The sequence below is a fragment of the Phyllostomus hastatus genome, unplaced genomic scaffold, assembly GCF_019186645.2.
Source record: "Phyllostomus hastatus isolate PE091 unplaced genomic scaffold, TTU_PhHast_1.1 phas_scaffold_21, whole genome shotgun sequence".
Lineage (NCBI taxonomy): Eukaryota > Metazoa > Chordata > Mammalia > Chiroptera > Phyllostomidae > Phyllostomus > Phyllostomus hastatus.
The window spans coordinates 18369367-18386263 of record NW_025334017.1 but is presented as its reverse complement, the minus strand read 5'-3'; the positions used below and the strand labels follow the sequence as shown (position 1 = coordinate 18386263).

Here is a 16897-nt window from a genome sequence, read left to right as displayed (position 1 = left end):
ACTATCTCAACCGGCCCAGCTAGACCGGGGAAGTCCCTGGAAGCCAGGCATTCTGTTAGCACCAGGAGCTGAGGAGACCAGAGGCAGAGGAGGCCAGCTCTGCCTCTGCCCACAGAGGGTGATGAGTCAGATCTCCCTGGGAAACAAACCAGAATCCAAACACGTGACTCTAATACCACATCACACCTTCTCTTTGCACAAATGGAGCTGAAGGGACCTTTAAAACAGTGATACAACCCCAACCTCCACCACGGAAAAGGCCCGTACCTGCCCTTGGAGGTAGCTGCTCTCGGCAGCAGGAACAAGTGTGTCATCTGAGCTGAGCCCCAGGTTACCACCAACGCCCCCTCAAGGCTCCACACTCAGAAACCTTGGCTAAGGCAGCAACAGGTGGGCGGCATGGCCAAATCAGCGAGGTGCTGCCCAGTTTGCCACCATTTCCACCCCGCCCCAAAGGGCTCCCTCCTCTTCGTCTGTGGGCGCAGAGATGGAACTGGAGACTTTCTCAAAGGCTCTCTCTGACTCGTAGTGAGAGCTCTCGTTACTGCCCAGGGGGCCCCAGGGCCCACTGGGTTCCCACGCCCAAACCCTGACGGGGAGGCAGACGGGAGAGTCTGGGCAGAATGGAGGGTCCCAAGCTCACCCAGCCTGTCCAAACGATGTTAGCATCAGCCATCACTTGGGGTCAACTCTGCCTCCTCTCCTTCTACCCATGAAAAAGGCAAATTTTCAGAAATCTCATTTAAAGATCTTCAACCACTTTCTTTTTCTTTGTTTTTTACTTTAAGTATTTTTTCAGTTTTCAATCACAGTCAACATATAATAATAATATATTAGTTTCAGTTGTATAACTCGTTGATTGGATATTATATACCTTCCTAAGTGATCACCCCGATAAACCTACTACCCATCTGATGCCACACGGACTCGATTCCCTAGGCTGTACTTTACATCCTTGGGACTCTTCTGTTACTACCAATTTTGCAAGCACTTCTGATAAATTCGTAGAGCACTTTGCAGTATACAACATCCTTTTACAGATTTAATAAAATACAGATAGTATTTTATTTACTTTTATCTGAAGTCCAAAAGATTCAAAGGGCAGATCATTGTGCTCATTTGGTAGGCCAGGAAACAGATTCTGGAAGACAGGGTGAACATCCACCAGCACACAGCAAGGAAAATGGCAGGAAAAGTCCAAACCCAGAGTTGACTGCAAAGTCCCAACCCATCCCACTCCACCAAGCCAGCGTCCTGCTGTGCTGGCACCTGCCTCACCGGCAGCCCGCTCCATCCTTAAGAGTTTCCTGCTGCCATGAAGCAGAAGCAGAATTGGAAAGGCATCCCGGGGGTCCTCACAGCCTCCCCCAGCCTGCCACTCTGGAACTGGCACCGCTCCTCCCCCATGTCCTACCCCACTCCCACCTTCCTGGCAATCACTGCTGGAGCAAACAGGTTAGGCCATTAGATACTCGTCGACATTTGGTCAGCATTCACCTACCACTGGCAGGCAGGGAGCAGCTAAAATGAGAGGGTGAGACAGTCCTGTCTGTGCCAGCATTACAATGTATAATTCTCCGCACTTTTCTCCAGCTTTTCTGTAGAGAAAGCATTTCACAAATAGGTCAGGCTCAGGGTGAGTCAGAGAGAAGCCACTTAGGTCTGCTTAGGTCACGAAAACTCAGGTGGAGAGAAATGTTCTGAGCAGGTAACCGCAAACAACACAATTGCCATTACGTGGAATTCTGGGGAGAGCCTTGCTCTGGGAACTATAATCACATCTGCAAAGTCCCTTGTGCTATTACAGTAATGGACTCACAGGTTCCAAGAATTAGGATGTGATGTCTTTGAGAGACATTATTTAGCTATGGTCTACAGGCAGGCTCTTTTCCTATCCCTCCCCCACCCAAAGGGATTCCCCAGTGCTGTCCTCTCTCTGATCGAGACAACAAGGGTGATGCCCTTTTTACCTCACTTTCTATATTCCTCATCTCCTGCTTGAAGGTACAGCCCGCAGATGTGCTCTGCTGGGGTCTCACCTCCTGAGCAGGCAGACATCTTGGGTGGGTTTCCTTCAGCTGGCCACCTCCCAAGGTGTCAGGTCACCTTGGACCCCAAGGAAACATTCCAGCCCTGGTCCCAACACATTTTGGAAGTGCACGCCACTCCCAAGAAACAGTTTAATGTAGCCAGATGGGGTGACCTGCACATTCTTTCCCATTAAAGACATCCTTGACTCTCTGAGCGATCTTTACCCTTTTCTTAGATATTGGCTGGGGGTAGGTGACATGCCAAGACCAGGAGTTGCAGCACCAGTTTGGATACTTTTTAGCAAGTTCTCCATGGATGACCCGGCTCCTCTCTTTAAAATATGTGTGTTGGTAGAGGCGAGAGTGGGGGCGGAGGGAGCTAGAGATTACCTATTAGGCTAAACTTGGGGTTTCAGCCAATATCACCAGGCAACTTAGGAAAGTCTAGCCTATACTTCAGACAAAGAAAAAAGTGATCCAGAAAATAAGTTTGCAGCAAAATAAGGTGTCACCTGCCCCACAGGTGATGTTTTAACAGAGGAGAGGGCAAGAATTGATTCAAATACTTGCATTGCTAATGGAAAAATGCCCCTTCTCAGTGGTAACCCTTCACAGGAAGCTTTTCATACACTTGACACTGCCCACCTGACCTTAGCATCGGCCTTCTGCAGAGGGGTCTGGGCCTTAAGATTCACCTAAACTGACAAAAAGCCTGTTATTGTTGCTGAACAGAAAGTGTGGTTTGGCTGCCTGTCATAACCCATAGGCAAATTCCGGAGACAGAGGTTAGGTAAGAAAATGAAAGAGGTCCTTTATGCAAAAGCTGTGCATTCTGGGAGGATGGAAGGCTCCTGTCTCAAAGCCTATCCTCTCCAGAGAACCCAGAGGAAACCCAGTCACCCCGGACCAGACCAGTCCAAAGCTGCACCCAGAGTTCCTTCTCGCATTCAAAATACTGTCCTTTGGGAATTGCAGGTGGCCACTGCACCATCATCCAAGCAGCTCAGCTTCTTTCTCTGCTATTGCCAGGCTTCAGGCTCCCTCCTTTTCAAAGCCACTCGGGCTTTGCGGCTTCCAGGACCAGCAAGGCCCCAGCCTTGAAGTAGGTCCATCCATGAAGTAGGTCCAAGAGGGAGAGAGCACATTTCTCTTTTTCTTCTGTTTAAATCACCTGGCCCAAACTTCTGTGTGCTCCAAGAGGGTCCAGCCCCCACAGCCAATCCCATCCTTTTCCCAGGCTAGACTGACAGGTCAACACCTACCCCTGCAGCCATGTTAATGTTTATGGTACACATGTGGCTGTGTACTCTGGTCTCACCTTTAGTAAGGGACCAGGAGAGGGAGGAAGGGCTTTTCCCTTATCAGTCACTCTCACTACCCTCACATGTACTCAGCGCAAAGACTTTCTCCAGCAACACGCCAGCTTGGTTACTCAGGCAACACGACGCTGCCCTTCCCTCTCTGCTCCTGCCGGCCAACCCATCGGTATCATGACGGCCAATTGGAAGGCAGCTCGTACGGTTTGAATGCCCACCCTACAGGTCCCAGGTGACCAGCTGCATTTGGAAGAGTACTCAGGCTGTCTTAGATTTTGAGAAATAGTATCACAATCAACATGCAACATCTACAATGGGCATGGGAGTTTGGAGCCCTCTGTGAGACAACAGGAAGGTGGATGCAGAATCCCTCATGGATATGAATCCTGACTCCTCCACTTACCAGCTGTGCTACATTGGGATTGTTGCTTAACCTCTGGGTACCCATTTCTATAAACTGAGGAAACCTATATATGATACAAGGTTCTTATAAAGATTCAATGAAGTGATGTTTGCAGAGCATCTAGGACCTAGTTGTCCCCCCCAATAAATGTTATCTTCCTTCTTTCCACCTCTAGGAAGTTCTCATGTCAGCATTTTGGGGCACCTTTTTTTCTGTCCATATATTAGTGCGCACAGACACAGGGAGGAGTAGTTAATATTTAGTTCTCATGTCACACAGATGCAAACCCATCAAGGACTAAGGACACAGACACTATTAAGTTAATCATCAGCCCATTTCGTGTATGAAAAAATTCCTCTGGCATTGTCTTCCCTGTGTGCCTACTAGTTGGTATTTTGTAAGGGCAGGTTTTTTAGTTTATAAAGATCAGGTGGTTTTGCCATGAAGCTATGGGGTAATCTCACTCCTTCCACATTTAACACACACACACACATACCCCTTCCTGGGGCCAGGGAGAGGAGAGGAGGAGCAGAAACCTAGGACATCTGCACAAAGCAAGATATCATGGAAGCTTTTCAGTTTACTCAAGAGAACCCATTTTATCAAAACTTCAGTAGGGCCTTCTTCTCTTATTATTAATAGGAGGTGCTAGACTAAGCATTTTAGTTGCATCTTTTCATTTTATCACACAGCAAGCCCATGAGGTTGGCATTGTATTACAGGTAATTTGCAGAGAGGGAACTGGGGCAGGAAGGAGCGCTAATCCAAGGTTACAGTGTTTTCACCAGAGCTCCATCCAGGTACATGACCTCTGTTCTCCCCTCAGGTGAGAGCTGCTCAGCCAGCCACCTGCAAGTCACCTGATCTGACACAACTGGATAAAAAGCTTCCAGCTTTGTATGCTTCTCCCTTCCTTAAGATGACAGACATTTTTCCCTCTCCATCACACCAAGTCCCCCAAGAGGCAGGAGGAAAGTCCACCACAGTGATGTGCTCACATCCCACTGTCCCCTGATTCTGGCAGGCAGGTCAACACTTTACCCACCCTGCTGGGGACTCGGCCACAGGGTGAGCATGTCTTTTGGCTTCAGCAGACCGGCAGGGCCCTGGAGGTGTTGGGTGGACAGCATGAGGCCTGGGTGCTGCAGTTCCTCTTCCTGCTCAGGGGGCACAGCAGAGTACCCAGGGGCGCCTGAAGATAGGGACCAGGGCTGCCATCTGACTTCTCCTCTTACAGTTGTGAAGGGCCCAGAAAGGAACCTGGACCATGGCTCAAGGAGAAGGGCTCCCGCCCTCGGAGGAGCCGGAATGACTAAGTGCTGACCCAGGGCCAGGTGTAAGCCCAGCTCCAGGGGGTGGGGGGTAGGGGGGCACATAGTCACAACTGTAAACCTGCCTACACAAAGCACAGAGTTTATTCTTGTATTATTTATTTATTTATTATATTATTTATTACTGTTAACTTACTTTTGCCCCACCCTGTACTTTGTGGGGGCTAAAAAAAATAATGTTTTTCTTCTTACCTTCTACGTTCTTCTGGCTGGGCTAATAATAAAATTAACAGTGATAGATTCACAGGAGAAAATCAAATTTTAATACATGCACACAGGGAATTCACACAAGCATGAAAATTCCAAAGACAGAGAGGCAACATTGGATACATAGGACATTTTGGACACAGGAGAAAAAGGGGGAAACGGGCATTAGAGTTCAGAAGTGAGAATGGCTGATGTACAGGTGACTGAGGAAGAGCAGAACATACACGGCAGAAAAATTCTTCTAGGCAACTCAGAGACAGTGAGGCATAGGGGGTCCTCGCTAACTGGCCCGTGACCGAAGCCCTCTTATTTACCATGCTTACCCTAAATTAGGCTGAGGCAAACATCCTAAGGTTATTCCCTTTCCGGAGCAGGTTTTTCTATCTGCATCTCTGGGGCAGGAAAGTGTGGAAGGTAAAAATTTCTTTCTGAGCCTTGTTTTTTAATAAACAGCTTAAAATCAATATCCCAAAAAGACAGCTCCAGGATGGCAAAGCTTTGGTTCCCTTCAACTTATACTAAAAAAAAATTCTTCGTTGTTGAGAACAGGCTGACAGTGACCAGAGGGGAGAGGGGAGGGAATTTCAGGGGGAAAGGGGAAGGGTCTGCAGGAACAAGTATAAGGGACACGTGGACAATAACAAGGGGGGGGTGGAAATGGGAGGGAGGTGGGGAGGGCTGGGGGGTGGGCTGGGGGTGGGGGGTAAAAGGCAGAAAACTGTACTTGAACAGCAATTAAAATAAAAATTTTAAAAGAAATTCTTTGTTGTTTATCTGAAAATCAAACTTAACTGTATTTTATCAGGTAGCCCTAGTTGGGGGCCTACTATGCACCAGATGTCACTCTGCATTCTCTTATTCGAGCCTCATAGAGCCCAGGGAGGGGGCGATGGTTAAGTGGCAGTGCCCTCACTGTGCTGACGAAGAAAGGGATACTTGGGTACGTGGCCTGATTTGCTCAGCAGGAAACCAATACCCTGCCCGGTAACAAGATTTCTCTTTCTGTGTATTCAGACAGCAGTGCTCTCAGGAAAGTGTCCCTTCTATTTGCTTTGGGTTTGGGTTACATGTATTTTTACATATTTAATTTTATTAACACTATTGTGAGTGGAATATCGTTCCCATTTTATTTTCTAACTTGTTTTTGCTGATATTAAGAAACATATCATATATTTACCATTGTATATTTATTATATCACTGATGTATATATGTGCACATACATATATATGTATGTGTATGTGTGTATGTATATATAGTATCTGCGCACTATATGGAACTCTGATACTTCCAAAAGTTTTTTTTCATAATTCTCTTGGTAGTCGATCATATCATCTTCCAATGAAGGTAATTTTGCTTCTTCTCTCCAGTATTTAGACATTTTATTTAATTATCCTGCTCATTGTATTGACAAGCACTTTTAAACAAGGAGAAAACAGTAGTACTTGTCTTTCTCTGACTTTAACAGAAGTGCATCTAATAAGTTTGAGATTTTAAAAGTACGTTATGAATTTTTCATAGGACAGATTATACTAATAGACTTCCTAATATTTTGTTATCTATACATTCCTGGAATGAATATCCCTTGGTCATGATACATTCCTTAAAATATAATTGCTGGATTTTATGTCCAATATTTTATTTGATACTTTTCATCAATGTTTATAAGTAAGATTAAAATGGGGTATATGTGTGTGTGTGTTCTGTGTGCTCTCTTTTCTGTCTTGTACAGTTAAAGTTTGTGCTATGTATTTTTTTTTGTTTGTTTGGGAAAGTGCTTATGCTGTGGCGCATATGCAGCGTTTGCCTTTATATGCAGGACAAAGAACCAAAGGACATCAGTAATGGTGGCACTGGCCGTCTAAGTGTGGGATTGTTAGGTAGGACAGATAGCACACCAAGGCAGGGAGGAGGAGGGAGACACGTCTCACCCACTGACTCAGCAGTCCTGAGCCTGGCCCAGTAATATTGCCAGGGGTTCCGACACCACAGGAAACACCATGCTAACACAGGAGGGCAGCCCCTGAAATCCTATGTGTCATCTCCACTATCTGGGAAAGAAAGCCTTTGAAACTGTGCTTTCATCCCAATGCCTGAAAGGTGGGAGTGGGTCCACAGTACCCAAAAAAGAAGCCCATAAAACAACTTCGGTTAACTGCCTACCTCTGGTAACTATGTTTTACAAGGGAGTCCCTAGTGCTTACAGAAAGACCCTATAAATAAACTTTGGGTAACTGCCCCACCTTTAATTAACTGCCTCCTGTCACATATCCATCTTACAAGATGAACAAATGGAGTCTGGAGCAAGAAAAGGATTTGAACTAACAGACCCCCAGTATATCTAAGTTTGGGTAGTCATAACCCCTTGGGAAAGCTGATATCATCTTTATCCATCAATCAATACGTAACTTCTTCACCCTGAATCCACCAACTATATAAGTCCTCAGAACAAAGGAGCTGGCACACACTAGCCACCCTGGCCTTTCGCCACCCTTACTTTCACCACCCTTACCCTGCTTTATCTATGCCTTTCACACCCACCTTAGCTAGGCCCAATCTCTTCCATGAGAACCTATCACCAATCAGCCTTGCTTACAAGTTAATAGATCTGCTGATCTGTAATTCTTTACTGTGTTGGCAAGAAGAATTGAGTTTCTCCTGTAACAGGATTATAGGGTTCCCCCCTCATTTTCTATAATAATCGAGTATTATTTTTATAATAGAACGTTCTAAGTATATGTCACTAAAAGAGAGCGATGAGATTACATTCACAGTTATCTCGGGAAGGGGTCTGAGAAGTGACTTTTATCTTCTGCATCCTTCTGTGAACCCACCGGCCGTAACTACCACTCCCTTTTTGTCCGTGCCCCCTACCTGATGACCAAGACATATGAATATACATGTTTGCATAATTACTTTATTTAATGTTACAATCCAGGACTTAAATTATAATAAGCCAGTGCATATAAATCTAAACTATTCTCTGGATAAAATGAACAGGAAATCCCATGGCTATTAAGAGGGGACAGGATGAAGAAGGCTGTCAGCTGTGAACATCCCCCTTTGAAACTGGAGTCAGATATAAGTTATTGCCTTTGCTTATATGGTACAAAAGCAGATGATTTGTTTAGGGATCTCAGCAAAACTAGGAGGTCTTGCTCCATTAGAAAGTTAGCATTGTAGCTTTAGTGGGACAAGAGGGATTTTCAAAAGCTTGCAGCCTCACACAATACACCTGCAGCCTCATGCAACACACCTGCAGCCTCACGTAACACAACAGTGCATAGATATTGGCATCTTTCCTCCAGAGATTCCTAATCACTGTATCCACTTGGACAAACTTTCTTCAGCTATTCAAAAGAATTGCTGAAGTTGTGTTTTAAAAAGTACATGTTATACCCTGTCTTATTGAATGGCTAGGTAAGCCCTCAACTGAAGGCAAGGGCAAGGTTTGGGCCGTCAGGGCCCTCCGGCTCCTGGGGACATTTCATCAGCCCACCACAGGGATGCACAGACCATTGAAGGAGAAACATCATTGCTCAGTCAGCAGAGGAATTCAGTTTTCTTCCCACCTCTGAAGGGTGCCCTAGCTGGTCGACTCTTTGAGGTTGTTCCAAATGCAGAAGTTATGATACCATTGCTAAATCCTGATGCTCACATGTGCCCTTGTCTCCCTCAAAGATTTGAAGTCCAAGGGTTTAGTCATTGCCCTGAGCAGGAGAATAATAAAACATACTGTTCGTTGAAAAAGGTGAAAGTTCAGATTTTCCATATCACAGTCACTGCAGAATTTCAAGTTGGCCGGATTAAGGAAGAAACTTTTCCAATTATCTCTGCGTCTTCCAGGCATTAAAGGTGATTCCAGTGCCTTTATGAAACATGTTCATTCATGCAACAGTTTTTCTTGAGGCATCCACTGCTCTGACATTCACCGAGTGCTGCCAGATATCAGACCTGGCCATGACAACGCAAAGAGATGAAGAGTTTCTCTTCCCGAAGAACTCGGTCAGAAGGAGAGATAAGTTCAAACGAAAAATTACATCGATACCAGGACTCACCGAAAACAAGCACAGGGCATGAAGAGAATGCAGAACAAGGATGCCTACCGGCCTCTGGGGAAGCTGGTGCTCAGGCTGAGGGGATGGCTCAGGCTCAGGCTCAGGCTAACACCAAGGCAGCCAGGCCAGGAAGACCCCATAAGGAGGCCAGGGCCTCTCCTCCTTGAGAGAACTGAGACCACCGTATTTCCTCAATTTTTACACTGTGGATTGTAAAATACACCATGGATTTCTCAGTTCTTCAGGAAGAAAAAGTAAACCATATTCAAAATCAGGATGAGTGAGTGAGGTTCCTAGAACAGAAAATAAGAGGAGGCTTCACCCTCAGGACACCCCCGTGCTTGAGTGGAGACCCTGAGACTGACCTTTTCCTTATGTTTGTGTCCCAGGCAGCCCACTCCTCACCCTGGTCCTGCTGAAATTATGTAATTTTTTCAACTGTCAAGAGCATACATTTATCGAACACACTTCCTTCTTCAGTATCATAATCAACACTTAAGTCTAAGCCTGCTTTGCATTCAGCATCTGAAGAGCCTTGGGAATCATTCTCAGCCACCAGCAGCAATGCAAAACATCCAGGGTGGCATACTGTTGTCCACTACCAGGACTTGTGACCTTGACCTCTATGATACCTTTAAAATTGACAGCATAAGTTCAAGGCCTGGGGAAGAGGCCTGGGAATGTGTGCATTTTCTAGGTCTCCTTGAAGTTTCTTCTTCCCTTCATGGGATTCCACATTATGGGAATTAGATAATTCTCCAGAAAGTCGAACCAGAAGTTTCGACAAACTGTCCATTATTCTAACTTCTCTACATGTTGAAATTCTGGGATCTACTCTGAGAGATTTTGCCATTTCTACTGCCTTCAGTGCCATGGCTTGGCAGGTGCAAACCATCTTCTGATTATTGTGTGATCTTCCTGAAGACATTAACTAATAATTAAAAACCTAAATTTAATTTAAAATGGTCATGTGAGGTGCCATCTAAGCAAACAACTCACTGAAATGCATATCTGATAAGCAGCTGTGTCAGGCCAAGTTCTCATACATTTATAGAGGCCAAGACACTCAAGACAGAGCTTGTCCTCAGCCTGACTGGAAAGTTTATTTTGATAGGATTAAAAGACAGCCCAGGGTTAGCAAGCTAGGGCTGAATGCCTGCTTCTGCACTGCCCAGGAACCACAAGTGGTCCTTACATTAATAAATGGTTGAAAAAAGTTAAAGAATAATACTTCAAGAACCAAATTTTAACCCCAGTTGGGTCTGACACCAAAGTCATGTCTCCAGCGCTAGGCTGCCTGGCCTCCCCTAGGTCATGGGTGTCGCATGTGGGGTCAGACAGCCCAAGGTCAGCAGGCGGTGTGGGAGTCAGAAGCCATGCTATTTCTAGTCAAAGATCTGTTTATATACCACATCACTTCCCTATTACAACCTACACTGCCAACTCTGAGGTTTTTAAGTAGAGTTTTCAAGCTTTCTCCTGTGAAAAGTTTTCCTTAGGGGAGTCAGATTATATCCAATGTCCTTGCACACTGCATAGGAACTCAGAATTTTAATACCAGAGGGGATCCCCTTCATGTAACAAAAGAACAGACCAAGTGAGACTCCACAGCTTTCTCAAGGTTGGGGAATGTATTAAACATTTAAAACTCCCCAATAGGCCAGCCCAGCAAAAAGGAAAAGCCAGGGGTGGCTGAGATGCACCCCAATGTATCCATGGAACAGCATGGGTTCCTGCTCTGGAGTGTGACCCCAGAAGAAGGCTGCAGTGCGGTGGCCAAGCCCTGGCTTTGCCCGAAAGGAAAGGACGGTGCTTTGTTTCCTGTCCCCTGCAGCTGGCAGGTGCCTAGTGGCAGCCTGAGTCACACAGAGGGGGCTCACTCAGCTGCCCCGTGTTACCACTTCCTCCTCCAGAACAGGCGTCCTCCACCAAGTTGCTGCATCTATAAATGCCTCCACCTACTACTTGCAAGGACCCTAGACTAGACATTCTGGAATCACTCACCAAAGCTGGAGTGAGCATTTCCTCCTCCGGGTAACAATGGCATGAACATGAAATGCACTAAATCTGGAGGAACTAGATGAAGCAATTCAACAGCGACAAAATTGCATCATAACTGCAACTCAACAATGAAACAAGCCCCACTCCCAGGGTGTCTCGTGCTCCAGCTTGCTGATGTGATTGCTTTGTGACAAGAAGTTGGCTCAGGCCACGGAAAGAACACATGCCACCCCAGTATGTCCTCACAACTGGCCTGGGGATCTACACCTGAAGTATTCTGATTTGTCCCTTTTTTCCCTCTAAGCAGGGATTTTTGAGAGGTCACCAGGCTGCCACAGCATGGGAAGAAAGAACAGAAGAATGAAAAACTCGTTTTTTTCCTCCTTTGAGTGCTGAGTAGGTCAGTGTATTGGCTCCAGCAACAAGTCTAAAATTACATTTGAGTAAATAAAAGGGGACTAAACCGCTGCAGAAAACACAACTCAAACTTCTACAAAAAGAATAAGCAGCTCGAACTTACTTCCAGCAGTAAATCTATGGGAGAGGAATATGCCACAGGCAACCCTTCCCACGCTGAATGACCTTGTGCTACTGTGGGGCTTGACCAGATTAAGAGTCCACAGCAGAGCCACTCAGTCCTGGCTAAATGTTAGTTTAACCAGGGAAACTAGTGAATTCTGATGTCCAAGCTCACCAGCCAATCAAATCAGAATCTTGAGAGTAAGGCTTGGGCATTGGTTATTTTTACACAAGCTGTCCCTCCCCTCCCCTACCCCCGGTGTGCACCGGGGATTGAGGGCCACTGGCCTAAAGGCAAGGAGGGAGAGGCCCAGCAAACTGGAGTACCCACAGCAGCCACTGTGACGCTCAGACATAAAATACATATCAGCATTCCCAAGCCAAGGACCCCAGCTTACGAAATCCTGTTCCTGGAGCACGGTTGGTTTCGTGTTGCTTTCCTCTCCACTCACCCTCGAGGCTGGGTGCAGCGTGATGGTGGGTATCTGTTGCTTTTGGAGACGAACATCTCCATGTTTCTTTGGGGGCAGTCCTACAGGGACTGTCCATTTAGGTCCCCACCGCCTGGCTGAGGAATAGGCGGATGACCCAAACTAAGCCTTTCTAGCCCTCTCTCCCAGAAATCGGACTCTTGGGTGCAGTATCACAGGAGCAGAAAATGGTTGGAGCTGAGATATGCTGGAATCAGACTGTGAATACCCAAGAGCTTCCCTGCCGTCTAAGACCCCGATGTTCCTGCCAGTCTGTGAGCTGCCCGAGGGTCCACCCAGTCCTTTTTTGCTTTAATTTGCCAGAAATTTAATTAATTTATTTTTGCTTTAATTTCAAGTGGTTTCTACTACTTGAAATCAAAGAGCTCTAAGTGATAACGTTATCGATCAGAGTATTGATCAGGTTACGCCATCACAGTCCACTGGGGCTCGGCTCTGTGTCACCCCCTCGCAAGCAGGCCCCAGGCTGATGGAGCAGCCATCCCTGGGGTAGAGAGAGGAGAGAGCACCTTGGAGGGGCTCACGCTGTCCATTAAATGCTCTGTCCCGGGAGGCACAGGCCAGTGCCTACAGCTCATTGGCCAGAATCAACCAGAATTCCATGGCCCCGCCCAACTGTTAAGTACAATCCCGCAGTGCAACACAGTTCACCCTCTGTATCCATTGGTTTTACATAGGAGGATTCAACCAACTGCAGATTTAAAATATTTGGGGGAAAAAAAACACAGATAGTTCCATAAAGCAGAACTTGATTTGCCACACACCTAGCATTGCACTGAAGCTACATAAATGAAGTGATGTAACCGAAACACAGGTTGAACTGCCTGTCACTCTGAAAGCCAGCACTCGAGAGGCAGGTGCTGATGTAAAGGAAAGTGGTTTATTTGCAGATGCTGGCCATCTGGAAGATGGGGGATTTCTCAAAGCTCACTCCTGGGAAGAAAGGGGGACTCACGTCTCAAAGCTCATCTCCCCATCTCAGTGGGGCAGAGGTTTTTTATAAGAAGGGAGAGGGGAACAGAAAAAAAAGATCAAGAAAGGGGTTTGCAAAGTTTTTTATGTGCAGACGAGCACAGTCCATTCCGATGAGGCAAGTGATGGTCTGCTGTGCATCATCCTGGTTTCAGTCCTCTCAGCTTCACGTCATCTCAGCTTCACGTCATCTTGGCTCCAAGGTTGAAGGTCAGCAGATCCCCTGGAGATGGGATGCCTGAAGGTCGGGGTCTGTGTCTTTTGAAGTTAGTTCCTAGGATTCTTACACAAACATGCTGTTCATCTACAAGCTACATATTAGTCAGAGTCAGCACTTACAGAAACAATGAGAAAAGAATGGTGGGGCGGGTTACAATTTCCCACCGCTACAGTAAATGTACCCTGCGGTAGCCTATGTGCAAATATATATTACATGCAAATACTGTACCATCTAATATAAGGAATTTGAGCATTGTAGGATTTTAGTATCCAAGGGGGTCATGGAACCAATCAATTCCCACCCCCCCAGATGCTGAGGAATAACTGTCGTTGGCAAACACCAATAATATTCTCCAGCTACATTAACCCAACATTCAAATATACTGAAGGCAATCACTATGTTATTATTTCAGTAAGTTTTTGTGGGCTAACTTGAAAACTCAACAACTACCCAAAGCAGTGATCCTATAAGAAAATATGTGCCAAGTTTCAAGTAGTTGTCTTACAAAGTAAGGTGGAATACAAACTATTAGTAAGTTGGGCTTACTAATAATTGTAGAAACATGGTCCCAGAATTTGATAGGCTGGATTGACTTATTTGACCGTAGCCATGACAACCACAGCTTGCTACCTAATTCTCGGGCCCAATTGTGGGGCCCCTTGTTCATAAGGCAAGAAAAAAGAGTCATAAAATATAAAGCTTTTTCCTTTCTTCCATGGTTGTTTATTTGGTATTTAATATTGTTGTCAGTAAAGAAAAGGTAAATTGTAAAGTAGTAGCATGAAGTTTACTGTTCATCTTTATATTATGCAATGCTGGTTTTAAAAGCAAATATAAGGGCATTTTACAGGACCACATACTGCTGGCACCTGGTCCTCTCTTTAATTAGGGCAGAGCTTCACTTGAAAGTTAATGCTTAGCCAAATCTTCCTGCTTGGTTCCCCAAGCTGCCAGTCCCTGCAGACTGGCCAGAGGAGTGGCGCTGGGCCAACAAGGGTGGGGAAGCAATAACTGGAGACGGGGACACAGCCTGCCCCACCAGGTTTAGCCCCAGCTCGTGCAGAGCGAGGAGGGCTGGGGGACCTCGCCACTCACTCACCACTCCCACCGGAACTCAGTCTGAATGGCCTCTGCTGTTGTTATTTGTTGGCAGATTCTGCTCCATTCCTTCAGCGTAAACACTGGCATCTCTGAAGCTGGCTTTGTCTCCCACCCCATTGTTCCGGTCGGGCTGTGTTTCTGCATTTCGAGGCTCTTAAGAAGTTCATGAAATAGAAGGGACAAGAAAAGGGGCAGTCAGACAGGACACACTGGTTGCACTATGCTCGCCAGTCCATCCAGTTCCAAGGAGCTCCGGCATCTTGAATAGATAATGAAACGCTAATGCGCAGCTGGGCCCCCTTGACCTGCTACCTTGTTGTAACAAGCTAGATAAAGGCAGTCCCTTCGGGAGGCTCCCGGAACGCAGGGACGAACGACTCTGAGGAACAGTTTATACTTGCAAGTGTTACCTTAAAAAAAGAAAAAGTCAGCGTAGGTTCATGGACAGTGACAAACGTACCGCTGTGGAGCGGGACATTGTCGCTGAAGGAAGGCTTGCGTGGGAGGAGAGGCGGGCATGTGCCAACTCTCCCTACTTTCTGCTCAGTGTTTCAGTGGACGTAAAATACTTTTTAAAGCAAAATTCATTTAAGACTAAAAACATGAAAAGTTATGAGGAGAACTTCCTATTCAAAGTTGCTTTCATAGCTCAGCCATTATTACTGTGTTCACGTGTACTGTGGGGATGAAATGAAACGAAAGCTAACAATGAAAATATTCTTTATCTTTCAGCAGCAGCTATTTGCATGTGTAATTTGAAAGATAAGTATTATATTAAAAAACTGGAAGCCATCGGCCCGGGAGCTGCTGTGGAGCTGCCGTTGAGCCCTGCGGTGGCGCTCTGCGACGCCTGGGGCGCTGCGCTGTGGATGTGGTCCCAGCTGCCTGTGCACGCTCTCCGGTGCAGGCATCGCCAAAGTTGTGGCCGAGCTCTTCTCATTTGTCATCAACAGCATTTTATATGAGCGTGGCACGTATCCATCTGAAATCTCCACTCAAGAATAGAAATGTGGCCTCCCCTTACTTGTAACGACTGATCCTGAGCTTGTGAAGTGCCTAATGTGATGGAACGGCTTAAAGTTCCTTCCAGAAACTGGCGGTAGCCACCTCGAATACTGAAAGTGGTGAGGTCCTCCAAAGAGGGCAATTTGATATTGAATGTGAGAGACTGCCAAAGATGACAGTGTACCCAGGAAAAGTCTCAGAAAGCTATCCAAGGTGAAATCTGCTCCACGATCAGACAGGTCACAGCTGCAGTGGCATTTCTGGCACTGTTGTAAGTTTCTTGTTCATTTGATCTGCCCATTTATACAGACAAGACTGGGTCATACCTGAAAAGTGGGGGCCACAGTTCATTACCAATCCTGAGCACGTCCACCTGCTCTCCTCCACTACAATCCACAAAGAGCTCGGTGGCCTGCGAAAGCCCTGTCCGTGACCGACAATGAGATGCGAGCAATAATATAACTCTCAAATACGCTTTTCCTGAAACCGAGTCAGCTGTAGATTGTATGTTTTATTTCATTGGTTAGGTTTTAGGTGAGAAACACTTAACATACTTTGCTGAACTCAGTGTAATTGTTTCATTTTGGATACCTGTTTGACTTCCCAGGGGTTGATGTAATTTTTTGCACACTGTTCAAAAGGAAACCAGCAGATGACCTCAGCACTGTGACATCAATTCCTTTGAAGGTGGTAGCTGGAGACAGAAAATCTTTTGTTATAAAACTAAATGCCTTCCTAAATCAGCTATTTTGCTCAAGTAGCTTGACTCAGAATACAGGCAGGGAGGTATTTAAATGTGAAACACAGCAAAAGAAATCTGAATATTCAGAATCTTTGTTTAAGTCCTAAAATAACTGATAATTCACAATGACAAAGTGTTGCTATTAGGTCCTTTCTCCATTTATTTCATTTGTATACTTTCCAAGTTGAAAAAAAATCTCCAATTATTTGGTTTTAGTGTAATAACTTAGTGTTACTACTGTTTTAATTCCAGTGATACAGAAGTCTTAGTAATGTATTTTTTGTTTTATAAAATCAAACTTTAAATGACAATGATAAATAAAATTAAATGTATATGTTTAAAAAAAGCTGAAACTCTTCATAGGTACAATTAATTACACATTTGCTGTACCTTGAGCTAAACACTTCAATTATCTCATGGATTCAGGAAAAACAACTCTATCAGGAAAGTGCTGTCATTATCCCTATTTCACAGAAGAGGAAACAGGTTTAAGCAGGTTAAGA

At 45.5% G+C, this 16897-nt stretch overlaps 1 pseudogene; it reads left to right on the top strand.

The window, feature by feature from the left end:
* Positions 1–1315: 1315 nt before the first annotated feature.
* On the top strand, positions 1316–16095 carry LOC123833259 (annotated as a pseudogene).
* Positions 16096–16897: the final 802 nt, after the last annotated feature.